Here is a 15,039-nt window from a genome sequence, read left to right as displayed (position 1 = left end):
GTAAAAATTACGTCGGTTTAAAACTTCGTTACGATTAAATTCGTTTCCGACGAAAAATAGTTTCGTAAATGTATTAACTTTGAAAGCATACGGAAGAGCATAGTGATGTAAAGCAAGTAAAGTGATTTGCATTAAAGTAAATTACATAAGAGATACGCAAACCAGATTTTTAGTGGTTCGGTCGTCGTGACCTACATCCACTTCGCCAATTCCTCTTCTGTCGAGGCTACCGGCATCCACTATCAGTCTTCTTTTAATAGGTGAAGACCAACTACCCTTTTACACCCCTCTTCTCTTTTTCACAGGTTTAGGAGATAATCTTTTACAACCCTCTTTTACAAGGTATCCCTCTCACACCTCTCTTAGAACTCTCTCTAAGTTTTGGGAGGAGAGAACTCAACTTTCTAAGGTTTACAACTTTAGAATCATAGAGTTTTACTCAATATTTCTTACTTATTATTGGGAAAATCCTATTAAAGCGAAATAATTCTTTTCCCTCTTTGTGTATCAAAATGGGTTCCTCATCAAAATACCAACTTGATATCAAAATGTAAATATCAACCAGCACAGCATAAATAATAGAGTAATAAATTAATCACACAATGAGACCAAATCTTTTAACGTGGAATACTAATGTGGGAAAAATCACGGGACCGTAGTCCACCTCAAACTTTCACTATAAATAATAATGATAACAGGTTTACAGTAAATCTTCTCTAGAATAACCAGAGGATCACAATAACATCAAGAACATAGATCTTGACTTAAGAATAGCATATCATCATCACATAGGATGGATCTAGAATTCTAAGTCTCACAAAGTGAGTATAGTAGGAAAATACCTTAGAGAGAGTAAACTATAAATCAACACCATTAGGATTGTAGAGCTTACTGTAAGGATTCTCTGCATAAAATTTAGGCTAAAACTGACAACGTTTAGCCACTGATCATCAAGTAGAAAACTCAATATCCTAATTTTTCTCTCCTTTTTCTCTCTCTTTCCTCTCTCTCTCTCTCTCTCTCTCTGAGCGTCGTCGTTGCTCGTTGTGTGCTCTCCCTGCACTCTTTCGCTTGCTACCCTATTTCACTTTTTAATTTCCTTTTGATTAATGATTTGGGCTCAATAGGCCCAATTGTCCAAGCCCACATATGGGCTGGACCCAACAATTCTCCCCCTCTAGCACATGTGGTGGGCTGTACCAAGCTCGCTCTTTGCCTATATGCTTCAAGCTTCTTCTTAGGCAAAGACTTTGTTAACATATCTGAACCATTCTCATTGGTATGTACTTTTTTCAACTATAATTCTTTCATCTCAAGTGCATCATGAATCTAGTGATATCTCACATCAATATGCTTGGATCTAGATCCTTGCAGGCTTCAGTAATTGCTATGTATACTGCTTCTATGGTTGATAGAGCAACACAATTCTGTAACTTTGATTTCCAAGAGATTGCTCCTCCTGCAAATGTCATCAAAAACCTCGAAGTGGACTTCCTAGAATCAGTATCACCTGCCATATCTGCATCTGTGTAGCCTTCTAACATAAGTTTATCATTGCCAAAACATAAACATAACCTGGAAGTACCTCTTAGATATCTTAATATTCATTTCACTACTACCAAATATTCCTTTCCAGGATTAGAGAGAAATCGATTGGCAACACCAACTATATGAGCTATATCTGGCCTAGTACAAACCATAGCATACATCAAACTGCCTACTGTAGATGAGTAAGGCACTCTGGACATTTCTTCTTTTTCTTTTTCGCTTGTAAGACATTATTTCGGACTAAGCTTGAAATGACCTGCAAGTGGAGAACAAACTGCTTTGGCTTTACTCGTGTTGAATCTTTCAAGAACCTTTTCAATGTAAGTCTCCTAAGATAGTCAAATCTTTCTTTTCTTTCTATCACGAAGAATCTTCATGCCAAGTATTTTGTTTCACCAATCCCAAGTCTTTCATGGCAAAAGAATTAGCTCTCTTTTAAGCTTTTCAATTTTACTAGCATCATGGCCAATAATCAGTATATCATCATCAGTATATCAACATATAGCAGGAGAATAATGAAATCATCATCTGAAAATTTCTTCATAAATACATAATGATCAGATGTGGTTCTATCATACCCTTGGCTCATCATAAAGGAATCAAACTTCTTGTACTACTATCTAAGTGCTTGTTTGAGTCCATATAAGCTTTTCCTAAGCTTACACATCATATTTTCTTTTCCCTAAAAATTTGTTGTTTTCACATCAAGTTGCTCAACTTCTAAATTTAAGCGGGCAACCAAACCAAGAACAACTCGGATAGAGGACATTTTCACCATAGGAGAAAATATTTCTTCAAAGTCAATACCTTTCTTCTGATTGAATCCTTTCACAACTCGTTGTGCCTTATATCTTTGTTGTTAGCTATTATTTTCAGACTTTAACTTGTAAACTCACTTATTCTTAAGAGCTTTCTTCTCTTTAGGCAACTTTACCAAGTCATAGGTGTGGTTCTCATGCAAGGATCTCGTCTCTTTTTTCATGGCTTTAACCCACTCATTCTAATGCTCAAGTAGAATAGCTTCTTGGTAAGTTTCTGGCTCTCCCCCATCAGTAAGCATAACATACTCATGTAGAGGATATCTGGTAGATGGTTGTCTCTCTCTAATGGATCTTCTCAATGGAATCTCAACTAGTGGTGGAGGTGCTTGTTCAGTTGGTTCTGCATCATTAACTGTAGGAGTATCATCACTTATATTCTTACCATGATCTTCTTTTTCATCTCCCCCATGATCATCATGAATTTCTGGACCCAAACTCCAAGGAATATAAACAGAGGTTTCTGGCTTCTCAACATTATCACCATCATCAAACAATTGGTCTTCCAGAAATACAATATCTCTGCTTCTAATAATCTTCTTGTTTACTGGATCCTATAATCTGTATCCAAACTCTTCATGACCATATCCCAAGAAGATACATGCTTTTGCCTTACTATCAAGCTTAGACCTTTCATCTTTGGGAATATGAACAAATTCTTTACACCCAAAGACTCTCAAATGATTATAAGATATATCTTTTCTTTTCCATATTCTCTCTGGAACATCACCTTTCACAGGAACTGATGGAGAAAGATTTATTAGGTCAATTGTAGTTCTCAAAGCCTCCCCCCAAAATGACTTAGGTAACTTAACATGGGAAAGCACCTTTCTTTAATGGTTCTATTCATCCTTTCTGCTGTTAGGATCAGAGCGGCACTAAGATGGGGGGGGTGAATTAGTGCAGCGGTAAAGTGTGATAAATTTTTGACGATTTAAACACTTTCGGAAACTTCGTACGATAAAAGTAACGTTTTCGTTTGAAACTATTTCGATTGCGTTTTAACTTGAAGAGATAAGTAAGACGGAGACAAAGAAGTAGAGCATTAAAGTGCAAATGGTTTGCAGTAATATAAATGACAATAAGTAAATGCAAACCAGAGATCACGCCGATTTTACAATGGTTCGGTCAAATGACCTACATCCACTTGTGAGGCCCCTCTTCGATGAGGCTCCCACCTTCCACTAGCAAATCTCTTGAAATTGAAGGGCAAATACCCCTCTTACAACTTTTTACAAGCGGTTCACTCTCTTATAGATTTTCAGCAAGAAAGAAGGAGATGAACACTAGCAAATTGAAAACAAGACTAGCAAAGACTTTTCTAAGACCTTTCTCTCAAACAATTACTGCTCAAAAAGTTGTAATCTCAGTTGAGATTTGAGGGGTATTTATAGGCCTCAAGATGATTCAAATTTGGGCTCCAAAATTTGAATTCTCTTTGGGTTCCCGATGCTGGCGGTGCCACCGCCTGTCAGTGGCGGTGCCACCGCCTGTCACTGTCAGACATTGACAGTGCTGGGCGGTGCCACCGCCCAGCTCTCGGGTGCTGGGCGGTGCCACCGCCTAGTCCAATTCAGCTCACTGGTTGGGCTCCAAACTTGGCCCAAACCAGTCCGAACTCGGGCCCAATTGGCCCCTACTTGGGTTATAGGATTAACACCTAATCCTAACCCTAATTAACGTGCTAACTACGAATTTAAAGACATTTTCTAAGCTATTACAAAGTCCATAAGTCAAGACTTCTTCCAGCGAGCTTCCGGCGAACTTCCGACGGTCTTCCGATAAACTCTCGGAAACCATTCTGTGGACTCCCGGCAAGCTCCTAGACTTCACGATTTGATCTTGGCGAGTTCCAACGAGCTTCTTCGGTAAGCTCCGATCTTTCTCGGTGAGCTCCGCGAACTTCCAACGAACCTTCCGGCGAGCTTCCGAAAAACCCTTCGGCAAGCTCCCTACTCATTCTCGGCTAGTTCCGGTAGCATTCCCGACGAACCTTCGGACTTCCGTCGAACTCTCGAACTCCCAACGAATCCTTCGCGCTTGACTCCAGCACTTTGTTTCGCTTTATGTCTTCATCGTTATTGTAGTTAATCCTGCACACATAAACCAAAACTCAACTCCGATCTAGACAATTATTACAATGCGAATTGACATTCTGTTGCCCGGCACATCATTGGTTGGCGCTTCGTCCGATTCTTCGGTGCATCGTTCTCTCTTGCGGCTTGTTGCCCAATCGGCGGTTGACCTCCACAACCCCGATATCCTTGGCGCAATTTCGCTCTCCTTGGCCCGATGCCCGACGTCCGAAGCATTCAGCCATCCAATATCCTGACGTGATCTCTTCCGGCGCAACGTTAATTCCTCCTGCGTCAACTGTCTAAACCTGATCGAGTAGACCTGCATCGCTCAAAATGCAGTTTAAATCATAAACACATATCAAGTGGTTTCATCATCAAAATACGAGATTCAACATCTGCCATACTGTTCTGCTAAGGAGTTTTAGGAACTGTTTTCTTAAGCCAGATACCATGGAACCTGCAATAATTCTCAAAAGGACCCCTATACTCGCCACCATTATCTGATCGAATATACTTTAGCTTTCTACTAGTTTCTCTTTCAACACTAACATGGAACTCTTTGAAAATATCGAGTACTTGGTCTTTAGATTTCAAAACAAAAGCCCACACTTTTCTAGAATGGTCGTCAATAAAGGTAACAAAATAAAGAGTACCTCAAAGAGTTCTAGTTTGCATAGTACAAATATCAATATGAATTAAATCAATAACATCTAATCTTCTAGATGATGAATATGTATAAAATGCAACTCTGTGTTTTTCCAACTAAGCAATGATCACAAGATTTAAGAGATGTACCTTGCAACTCTGGTAAGAACTACTTTATAGCAAGAGTTTGAAGTCCCTTCTCGCTGATATGACTAAGCCTCTTGTGTCAAGGATCTATACTCACCCTTTTGAATTGCATTAATCTCTTCTTTATATAGCTTAGCTTCCATGATATAAAAAGAGTTAAGCTTCTTTCCTCTTGCCATAATTAGATAACCTTTAGTGAGTTTCCATTTGCTTTCACCAAATTAATGTGCAAAGCCCTCATCATCAAGTTTGTCTATAGATATCAAGTTAAGATGAATATCTGGAATATGTCTTACATCTTTGAGTATCAATTTGCTCCCAATACTGGTCTCTAAGCAAATATCTCCAATACCCACAATCTTAGATGTACCACTGTTTCCCATTCTAACATTACCAAAATCACCAACAGTCTAAGATCTAAAGAAATCACCATGAGAAGTAACATGAAATGAAGCACCAGAATCAATTACCTAGTTACTGTCCTGAGCTGCAAGACTAACAGAACCATCATCACAAACAATAGTGATATTACATTCAATAGCAACTGTATTGGTCTCTTTCTCATTTTTCTTCATTTCATTCTGTTCTTGCTTCCAAAACCTACACTCTTTCTTCATGTGACCTGGTCTGTTATAGTGAAAACATTTGATATCTCTTCTAGACTTGGATCTTCCTCTATAACCATGTGGATTTCTGCTATGACTTCTTCCACGTCTTTCTTGTTTTTCAGTAACAAATGCACCAGAAGAAGATTCACCCTGTTCTTTCCTTCTGGCATCTTCATTTAGCAAACTGTCTTTAACCATATCTATTATAGAGTCCTCTCTGGCGTAGAGTTACAAATTGTCACCATATACGTTTTTCAACTTTCTAGTAAAGAGCTGAGAAGTAGTAATCCTTGCATCTCATCATCTATATTTATTTTCATAGCAACAAGCTTATTTGCAAGACTCTGAAATTGGCTTATATACTCAATAATGTTACCATCATCTTTATACTTCAAATTTACAAGTCTTCTGAGGAGAGAAATTCTATTTCCCACTGTCTTTTTCGCAAAGAGATGTTCTAACTTTTGCCAAACAACATCAGCTTTGGTTTCATCTGAAATATGCTCATGCAAGTTTATATTCATCCATCTTCTAATATAGGCAATAGCTTTTCTATGTTCAACTTCCCATTCTTCATCATCCATAGTAGAAGATTTATCTTTAACCTTGATGGGCTTATACAAATCTTTGCAATAAAGCATATCTTCCATCATACACTTCCAAGTGGAATAATTTGATGAGTTCAATTTAATCATACCATATGACTACTCCATTTCAACCATTTCAATCACACAAGAAAAAAGTAGCACCAAAAAACCTGTTGCTCTAATACCACTTGTTGGGAAAAACATGTTAAAGCGGAATAATTCTTTTCTCTCTTTGTGTATCAAAATGGGTTCCTCATCAAAATACTAACTTGATATCAAAATGCAAATATCAACTAGCACAGCATAAACAATAGAGCAATAAATCAATCACACAATGAGACCAAATCTTTTAACGTGGAAAACCCAATGTGAGAAAAACCACAGGACCGTAGTCCACCTTAAACTTCCACTATCTATAATAATGATAATAGGTTTATAGTAAATCTTCTCTAGAATAGCCAGAGGATCACAATAATGTCAAGAACATAGATCTTGGCTCAAGAATAGCATATCATCATCACATAGGATGGATCTAAAATTCTAGTTCTCACAAAGTGGGTATAGCAGGAAAATACTTTGGAGAGGGTAAACTGCAGATCAACACGTTAGGATTATAGAGCTTGCTGCAAGGATTCTCTGCATAAAATTTGGGCCAAAACTGATAACTTTTGGCCACTAATCGTCAAGTAAAAAACTCAATATCCTAATCTTTCTCTCTCCTTTTTCTCTCTCTTTCCTCTCTCTCTCTAAGCGCCCTCATTGTGCGCTCTCCTTGCACACTTTCATTTGCTACCCTATTTTACCTTTTAATTAATGATTTGAGCTTCAAAGGCCCAATTGTCCAAGCTCACATATTGGTTGGACCCAATACTTATCCATACAGAAATAACTAAGGTATTTATAGGCCCCAAATAGATTCAAATTTGGAGCCCAAAATTCAAACCCCCAAACTTTTAAGGTACGGGCGGTACCACCACCTACACTGGGTGGTACCACCGCCTACAGCCTGACACTGGATTGCACCACCACCCAGAATGGCGATACTATCGCTTGACATAGTCTCGGAGATTGTGCCACGACAGTTTTACTTGTTTGGTCACTATTTGGCCTTTCTCTTGACCCAACACAATCTAAACTTGGCTCAACTATCCCCTAATTGGGTTGGCCCAATTCTAATCCATATTATGTGCTAACTATAAATTTTAAGATATTTACTAAGCTAAACAAAGTCTATAAGTCTAGGTTTCTTCCGGCGAGCTTCCGGCGATCTTCCGATGAACTTCCGATGATCTTTCGACAAAATTCTGTGGACTCCCGGTAAGCTCTTGGACTCTATGATGATCTTCTTAGTGAGTTTTGATAAGCTTCTTTGGCAAGCTCTAGGACTTCTCGATCAATTCCGACAGAACTTTCGACGAACTCTCGAACTCCCAATGAAATCACATTCTTAACTCTGGGACTTCATTTTGCTTTATGCCTTGCTATCGTAGTTAATCCTGCATATATAAAAACACACTTCGATCTAGACAATTATTACTAAGCATGAATCATGTTGTCTGGTATGTCATTGCTCCATCGACACTTTATCCGATTCTTCGACGCATCATCCTCTCTTGCGGCCTATTGCCCAATCGGCTAGTTGACCTCCGCAACTCTGATATCCTTGGCACAATTTTTACTCTTCTTAGCCTGATGCCCAAATCCATGGCCCAAAGCATTCTGTCAATATGTTATCCGATCCTCCAGCTAGACGTCCAATCTTTTGACATGTTCCACTAGCCCAACATGATTCTTCCTGCTTTAATTGTCTCATCCTGATCAAAGCATCCTACATCACTCAAAACATAGATCAATTCATAAACACTTATCAATTGGTTTCATCATCAAAATATGAGATTCAACAAAGAAGATCGGAGTAGATAAAAAGGTAGAGACCTATAAAGTAAGTCTAGTGGTTAAAGGGTATAATCAAAAGCAATGTATTGACTTTGACGAAACATTCTCACCCGTAGCCATGCTAAAATCCATCTGAATTCTTTTGGCTACTGCAGCACACTATGATTATGAGATCTAACAGATGGATGTGAAAATGGTGTTACTCAATGGCAACCTTGAGGATGAGGTATATATGATACAACCTGAGGGATTCGTGTCTAAGGACTATCCAGATAAGGTATATAGATTATTTAGGTCCATTTATGAATTGAAGCAAGCTTCCCTAAGTTAGAACATAAGATTAGATGGGGCAATCAGATCTTATGACTTCGTTAAGAATGAAGATGAGCCTTGTATATACAGGAAGGTAAGTGGGAGCGCTATCACCTTCTTGGTGTTATATGTGGATGACATCCTGATCAATGGGAATGATATAGGAATGTTATCCATAGTAAAGACTTGGTTACCTAGACACTTCTCCATGAAAGACTTAGGGGAAGCATCCTATATCTGGAGGATTTGGATATATAGAAATAGATCTATATAGCTTGTCCTAGTCCAGGTACATAGACACTATTATCAAAAGGTTTGGAATAAAAAATTCCAAGAGCGATCTCATACCGATGAGATATGGGATATCGCTTTCTTAGAGTATATCCCCAAAGACTCCTGAAGAAAGGGCGAACATGGATAGGATACCCTATGCCTTAGCGATAGAGTCTATCATGTATGTCATGCTATATACCAAGCATGATATGGCGCATGCTCTAAGTGTCACGAGCAGGTATCAGGCATATCTAGGCTTGGAGCACTAGAAAGTAGTAAAGTGTACCCTTAAGTACTTATAAAGAACTAAAAATCTTTTACTAGTATATGAAAGTAGTAGCCTTAGGGTTAAAAGCTACACGGACTCAATATTTTAGTCTGATGTCAATGATATCAATTCAAATTCGGGGTATGTGTACACCCTGAATGGAGGAGAAGTATGCTAGAAGAGTTTCAAGTAAGATACTACTGCTGACTCGACCACAGAGGCGAAGTACATTGCTATAGTAGAGGCAACAAAGGAGGGAGTTTAGATGAAGAAGTTTATCACAGATCTAGGAGTCGTGCCGGGTGGGCAACAAGCAACTGATTCTCTTATATTGCGATAACAACGGGGCAATTACTCAAGCGAAGCAACCTAGGTTTCATCAAAAGTCTAAGCATGTTTTAGGGAGGTTCCACCTGATCAGAGAGACCGTGACCTGAGGAGATGTAGTAGTGAAAAGGGTTTCATCTGAAGATAGCATCACAAATCCACTAACAAATTCATTATCTCATATTATCTTTAAGCGTTGTAGGAGTATGATGGGGATCAGACACATAAGTGATTTATTTTAGGTTAAGTGAAAGATTGCTGATCATAAGTGCCCTACAAGTCAATCACATGAGTGATGACACATGTGACATGATATGCATTCTTTCTACTTATTATATTATTTGATATTTTAGTACTTTATATTGCCTGTTGCAAGAATATATTATGATGTCCATGAATCTATGCAATGGGAATTGGATCGTGATGGGATCATGATAATGAGATTGATTCACCTTTAAACACAGATCCTAAATAATCTCGATCATAGGTTACTCGAGAGAGACATCGAGATAACCGAATAGACTGTTGTACTGTATACCCATACACATGATAGAGGCAGTTGGTCTCATAGTTGCTCGTGTAGGGACACTAGGGCTATAGTGCAAGTGCTCATTGTAGAATGAGTTCATTGATTGATCTACTCACGGAATGATGGATGGTTAATGATACCTCATTGATAGATAGCGATTTCGTTGTCCCAATGGTGTATTTGGTCCTTAGACTAGAGACACCAAGGATGTCTTATATGAGTAATCCACTCTTTGACACTGGACTTATAGGCCTGGAAGTTTTAGATCTAGCACAACCAGGCATCGAGAGTGGTAGCCAACTTTACGAGGGCTATTGAGTATCAATAGAGGATCATCCACTATCGATGTCATGAGAGGAATATCTCATGTGTTATCGCTTAGACAAATCACTAGCCAGGGTCATTTGGATTGAGAGAGAAAGAGTTCTCGAGAGAATCCGATTAGAGCGAGACTCGAGTAGAAACGGTATGGACCTGATAGTACCATACCCTATATACGGTCTTTGGGGTATTAGCTAGATGGAGGACTATAGATACATAGTAATTGAGGATAGACAAGTCCAATAGATTGGATTCCCCTGTATCGTCTAGGGACTATGGCATAGTGGCATAGTATGCCCGTAGTCGATGAGTCGAGTGAATTATTATGGATATAATAATTCATTGAGCCAGAAGGAGTTCTAACAAGTATAATTCATGGCTAGCTTGATATTGGGCTAAGAGGGTCATACACATATGGTAGGTATTACAACGAGTAAAGGTTTGGATATGAGATATGCTAGTCATAGATGCCCAGCAAGCCAATCACGTGAGTGATGGCACGTGTGACTTGATACAGAATCTTTTTGCTTATTATATTTTGGCGTATATCACTTTATAACTATTGCATAAATGCATATATATATATATATATATATATATATATATATATATATATATATATATATATATATATATATATATATATATATATATATATATATATATATATATATATATATATATATATATATATATATATATATATATATATATATATATATATATATATATATATATATATATATATTCTGATGTCCTTGGATTTGTGCAATGGGAATCGGACCGTGATGAGATCACGATAATGAGATCGATTCACCTTTAAACACATATCCTAAATAATCCCGGTCATAGGTTACTCGAGAGGGACATCGTGATAACCGGATAGACTGGTGTGCTGTATACCCGTCCATATGATGGATGCAGTTGGTCTCATAGCTGCTCGTTTAGGGACACTAGGGATACAGTACAGGTGCTCATTGGAGAATGAGTTCACTGATTGATCCGCTTACGGAATGCTGGATGGTTGATGATGCCTTATTGTCAGACAGCGATTCCGTAGTCCTAGTGGTGTATCTGGTCCTTAGACTTGAGACACCAAGGATGTCCTGTATGAGTGCTCCACTTTTTGATACCAGACTTATAGGTTTGGCTGTCCCAGATCTAGTACAGCTGGTCATTGGGAGTGGTAGTCGATCTTACGAGGGCTATTGAGTGTCGATAGAGGATCATCCACTCTCGGCGTCATGAGAGGAATATCCCATGTGTTCTTGCTCAGACAAATCCCTGGCCAGGGTCATTCGGGTTGAGAGAGAAAGAGTTCTCTAGGAGAATCCGATTAGAGCGAGACTCGAGTAGAAACCGTATGGGTCTGACAGCACCATGCTCGATATACGGTCTCTGGGATATTAGATGGATGAGGGACTATAGGTACATGGTAACTGAGGACGGAGAGGTCCAATGGATTGGATTCCCCTGTATCATCTGGGGACTAGGCGTAGTGACCTAGTACGTTCGTAGTCGATGAGTTGAGTGAATTATTACAGAGATAATAATTCATTGAGTTAGAAGGAGTTCTGACATTTATGACTCATGGCCAGCTCGATATTGGGCCTAGAGGGTCACACACATATGGTAGGCATTGCGATGAGTAGAGGTTCGGATATGAGATATCTGACGGAGCCCTTATCTTATTGGATGCAGATCCAATACCCACTAGGGGAGGACCCATTAGGGTTTGACAGGGGACCTCTATAAATAGGAGGGATTCAGAGCCTCATAGGCTAGAGCCTTTGCTTGCCTTTCCTATTCTCCTCTCCACCTCAGAGCAGGTCTGGTGTTTTGAGGAGTGTCGTCGTAACCCTGCTGTGTGGATCACCGCTAGAGAGGAGGACGCTTGACCTCCTTCACCCTCTCCTAAGGATCTGTAAGGAAACAGGGATATACGATCTCCCTAGGTAACACAATCTACTATATACGCAGTTTTGAGTTTTGCGGATTTTGCGCACCAATCTTCGCACGACGACGAACATCTCTTTGGGAATCGGGGATTTTGTTTTCTTGTTCTTCCGCTGCGCATATGATGTCGCCCCCAAGATTTCCCAACAGTGGTATCAGAGCCAGGTTGTTCGTGCGAATGATTGGTTTTGAACTGCGTGTGTTGTGTTTAGGAAGAATTTTGACGTCAAAATCGTTGACGCAAAAACAGGGAAGGGCAGCAACAGTTGCTGCCCTCGATCTGCGTGCGTGAAGCGCAAGCGAAGGCGGGCAGCACAGGGGCTGCGTCTGCAGCAGCAGGCTTGCGTCCGGCGGGGCTAGCAGCCCGCGGGCAGAGGCGCCTGCGGCCGCTTCTCCCGCGGGGTGAGACGCCATAGGGCAGCGGCGCCTGCCGCCTGCAGAACCGCCCGCGGAGGCGGCGGCGCCCACCTGCAGCGGTAGCGCCGCCAGCGGGCGTGCCGCCTGCAGGCGAGGGCAGCGCCCTCGCCCCGCCGCACAGGCCGCCGCCAGCAAATATTAATTAATTAAAAGGTTTAGTTGATTATTATTTTTATCCAAATTACGAAAATACGAAAATACCCTTAGGAATTGAGAAATTCCCTATATGTCCCTGATTTCAGAAAATATTAATTAATTAAAAGGTTTAGTTGATTATTATTTTTATTATTATCTAGTAGTCCTACATTATGATGATTATTTATACATGTGATGTATGATGTGTGGACGGATGATCATGGACCGTGTGATGTGTGTACTTGTGATTATTATTATTGAGGTCTGCGAGCCTCCATTATATTTCTCGTTTATTGTCGGGCCTGCGTGCCTATGATTAAGTTGTAATCACATGAGGAGGCGCAGCGGGAGCGTGGATACGATAGCGGGACCCATGAGACGGACGATCGTGATGCATGGAGATGCATCAAGATGTCGACGGAACCGACGAGGACGAGATGGACGATCACAGGGCATGGAGATGCACCGTTGCACACATAGATCTTGATGTGAGTGATTAGACCTACTGGCTCGGGCCTAATCATATTAGGTTGTGATCCATGATCATCTGGTGTGATTGCTTATACACATACTAGATATATATATATTTGCATGTGATGTAGATATATATTAAATATGTATATGTGTGACATGTCATATTACGAGACCAAATCATATAAACATCTCTCGATAATATTAAGTCGGTAAACGTGAGGCAATTAGATTGACCCACGTGGCCTTCCATCGTTATGAGTAGGAACCGATTCCCGGTGTAGGTTGAGTTGGTCGAGTCCCTCGAGACTCACCTATATCTCGATTCGCTATCTTGCTTACGACATAGAGATGTCACCGGTGACCTGAGGGCATGGTATGCTTGGTCGAGTCACTCGAGGGTATATCATCAAATCAGACTCATCTTGTAACAAAGGTGTTGACTTAACCAAGCATCATGGTTGGTCGAGTTCCTCAAGGCCATGGTGATTCGGAGGCTGAACAGGACGGGAATCACAAGGAGTTGTGATCGGCAAGAGTTGGTCGAGTCCCTCGAGGTTACACTAAGACACTGATTGGATCCTGATCCCCACTAGAAGTCTGCTGGAGACTTCCGTTTCACGTGCTGAGGGTGTCGCGTGACTCGTTAGTAAAATAGTGGGAGCATATTAAGATAGAAGTCCATATCTTGATAGTTTATTTCTTGCAAAATCTGCATGTTATTCATTTCTGCTGCATCTTTATTTTCAGAAAATGTCGCTTTCAAATCCCTTACGTGACATACTTGATGTCAACCGCCTCACTGGTCCAAATTATACGAATTGGCTCCTAACTTGAGAATTGTTCTCACAGCGGAGAAAATCATGTACGTCCTTGATATAGTGATGCCTATGCCCGAAGAAGGGGCAAACGAGGATGAGATCGCTCGCTACGTGAAGTACATTGATGACTCCACTCTTGCTTAGTGCTATATGTTGGGCTCTATGACTCCTGAGGTATAGAGACAACATGAAAAGATGGATGCCAGATCCATTCTCCTACATGTCCGTAAATTGTTTGAGGAACAGGGAAGGACTCAACGATATGAGATATCCAAGAGCCTTTTCCACGCTAGGATGATTGAGGGGACACCGGTTCAGAACCATGTCCTAAAGATGATTGAGTGGATAGAGAAACTCACAGGTCTAGGAATGGTCCTAGAGGATAACTTGTGTGTGGACATTGTGCTTCAGTCCCTACCAGATTCCTTTTCACAGTTCATAATAAATTTTAATATGAACAAGCTTGAGGTGACTCTCCCAGAGCTCCTCAATATGTTGAGGGAGGCAGAGAGTACTATTAAGAAAGAGAAGCCAGTTCTCTACACTGGTGAGACTAGAAAGAAAAGGAAAGCAGAAAGGTCCCTTAAGAAGGGAAAGGGCAAGGGCAAACCAGGTAAAGCAAAGGTTGCTAAGAAAGACCCAGCAAAGGAAAAGGCCAGTGCTTCCACTGTGGTAAAGATGGGCACTGGAAGAGAAACTGCAAAGAGTACCTTGCAGAGAGGGCGAAATAGAAGCTTAGAGAAGCTTCAGGTACATTCATGATCAATCTCCAATTGTTAGATTTTTGTGATAGTGCATTGGTATTGGATACCATTATTGTTTATCACATCTACAATTTATTGTAAATTCTAGCAAAGCCGAGGGGAGATTGACGAGAGGAAT

The sequence above is a fragment of the Musa acuminata genome, chromosome BXJ1-10 (genome assembly GCF_036884655.1).
Source record: "Musa acuminata AAA Group cultivar baxijiao chromosome BXJ1-10, Cavendish_Baxijiao_AAA, whole genome shotgun sequence".
In the NCBI taxonomy this organism is placed as follows: Eukaryota; Viridiplantae; Streptophyta; class Magnoliopsida; order Zingiberales; family Musaceae; genus Musa; species Musa acuminata.
Note: the sequence above shows the minus strand (reverse complement) of the source record.